We start from the raw sequence: 3,014 nt of genomic DNA, 5'->3' as shown, positions 1-3,014 counted from the left end.
TCCAACATAAAGAAGTAGTCATCTAATCATTGATAAAATTCAAAAGAAAATTAAAGCTGGAGACCAACACCTTGAGGTTTAAACTGCGGAAGATTCTCACATGTGGATACCGAAAGGTATTCAATAGGGTCTGGACTGTATGTACGCTAAGCTTACTTACTTTGCTTTATAATAACTTAATACCAAAGGGTAGATCAGAGCAACAAAGAGAAAACACATATCCATTTAATAACCAGTCGTGCATCCTACCCCACAGGAACCACTGACCCTGGTGCCACACACTATATACTTTTACCAGCCGTGTAATTAATTATTTTGGAAGAGGTGCCTTTCTTCATCATGAATTTGTACTTCGATCATTGGTATAATGCCAAGAAGGAAAGGAAAAGATTTTCAAAGAATTCTTCAATTTTTACTATATATAATCAATAAAGCCCCATCCTAAATAAGGGGCCCTGAAATTCAAAAATCTGGAAGTGGCATCCTTCAGCATCATAACTAAGTACATAGTTGATTGGATTAATACCCAGTAGCAAAGAAAAAAATCTATGAATTAATGCATTTGACTATATTTCATCAATAGAGCCCTACTGTACATGTAACATCAGAATCCTGACCCTCAGGCCAAAATAATTAACAATTTAGGAAGAGGCAGCCTTTTTCAACATAATTATGTACATGCCTAGTTTATTTAATAAGAGAAGAATATTTTTAAAGAATTATTGCATTTTCACTTAATTAATCATTAAATACTATTGTTATACCTTTAGAAATTTGTTCCTATACAATTCTATACAAAAAAAAGTCTAACATTTTTAATGTTTCGCTGAGCGGGCATAAAAAAACCGATGTTGGACCGCTGAGTGAGATGTTGGACCGCTTATGTCACAGAGTGGGCGGAGCTTAATCTCATTTTCATTCGCTGGTGTTATACAGTGATAGATCTGATGTTACATCACGGAATTAAGTACAAAATATGTGTAAATATATAAAATAAAATAAAATGAAAGGTATAACTAAACATTTATTGACAGAGTTCTCGGGCAAAATGCGTTTTGTAGAACCCTCGAACTAAACTGTCTGCCTTCGGCCTAACGGCCTCAGGCAGACAGTTTGGTTCTTGGGTCCGACAAAACGCATGTTGCCCTCGAACTCAGTCAATAAATGTATAGTATAGGCCTGCCGTAACACCAGAACCCAGTCCAAGAAGCAATGAATTTATCAATTTTTGAAAAAGCATGCAGATTTTTTCAACATATTTGTGTACTTGGTAAGTTTATTTAATGCCCAGGAGAAGATAAGAAGAATTTCAGAGAAATAATGCATTTTCACAAATTTATCTATTTTGCACTGCCCTAGCACTGGAAGCTCTGACCCTGGGGCCATAAAATTCGTAATTTTTGTAGAAGACTCGGGTGCTCAAATTACAATCATACCACCAGTCTGAATACTTGATTTCCAGGAGTAAAGAAGATTTTTAAAGATTGCATTAATTTTAGTGGTTTTGACCCCACCCTTTAGAGGGGGGGGGGAGGCAGCTAGGGTCCATGAAATTCTCCATTTTTGTTCCCCGTTCACTCATAAGCATGCTTTTTGTCAATATTGGTTGCAAATGGTTTAGTTTTAGCTGAAAATGTTATCATGATTTTTTTTGCTTTTATATGTATGGATGACCAAGGCATGATTATGGATGTATATTTTATCAAGTGTATTTGGATCCTTCATTTTCTCTTATTTTCTTATAAATATAGATACAGAAATTAATTATATAGAAACAATAAATCTGCATATCTGATCTGCAAAATTTTATTCTCTCAGTGAAAATGTTTGAAGTTACAAAAGTAGAAATTGTAAGAAAACAATTATACCAATTAATTAATTTACTTGGAATTCAATTATCGTTACAAATAGGTGTTAATTTACATTTTCTTGTATACAGTATTTTTATAAACACTTAAGTACAGATGAAACAATCCTTAATAATATATAAAATTTTCCGAGAGTTTGTCATTGAAGTATTGCTACTTAAACATGTTTACTGTTTTTCTTATATATTCCTTTTGGGAAGAAAAATAATTTTCCAATTTCAAATAATAAAATGTTTGGATTTTTTAAAGACATTTAGAAACTTGTTTGGAAATACAGAATGTTATTAAAATTTTTAATATTTTTCATAGCTTATGAAGATATACAAAACAGATATTGAGGAACGTCTCGTCTGACCTTAAGTTTTAAGTTCGTATCTCCTACACAAGCACCTATATAGCATAATCAAAAGGATAAGATTTATACTATAGTAAATTAATCAAAGATCTTCCTCCAATATTTACATATACAGTGTATGCAAAAATATGTAAATATTCTTTTTAACTACCTTCCCTGCAGTCACGCATTTTAATGCATACACCATTTCCAATTTCTAAGGCAAAATCACGCATTTACCATTTACTCGCAATCACGCATTTTCACGCACTTTAAAAAGTTCATTTAATCTTCAATTTATTACCAAATTCCAACTATTTTATACTTGCTTAAATCTCGTAAAAGAAGAAAAGTTATTTTCTAATTAAAATATTACGTCATGATATTATTTACGCTAAACTTTAGAGAAACCTGTACCCTGCTATAAAGTGCTTGCGGGGAAAAGGTAACGTATTATGTTTATGACGTGAGGATTCAATGTATGTTGCATAACAATTCTATAAGTTGTAAAGAGTTAAAATCAATTTGATCCAGAGTAGCAGAAGAGTTATTGTTGGCCTTGACACTAATGGACTATCTGAAAAACAAAATTTTTTCTTATTTTTATGAACTTTGAATTTATAATATTACAATTAATCAGCACATTTTGAAATATCTTAACAAACCATTGAAAAAATGTACAATTCTGTCCTATTCTGTAGAGAGCTATATCCAGACTCAAAAAATGTGATTTTTATGTACAATAAAAAAAATTATTAAATAATGTCCTGTTCACACGACAAGTTTAATTCGCAGTAAATTAATGCGAAGTA

Source organism: Saccostrea cucullata, unplaced genomic scaffold (assembly GCF_032062105.1).
Source record: "Saccostrea cucullata isolate Sc308-1 unplaced genomic scaffold, CSIRO_AGI_Scuc_v1 ctg21322, whole genome shotgun sequence".
Classification (NCBI taxonomy): domain Eukaryota; kingdom Metazoa; phylum Mollusca; class Bivalvia; order Ostreida; family Ostreidae; genus Saccostrea; species Saccostrea cuccullata.
The sequence above is the reverse complement of the archived record's forward strand: the minus strand, read 5'-3'. Positions refer to the sequence as shown.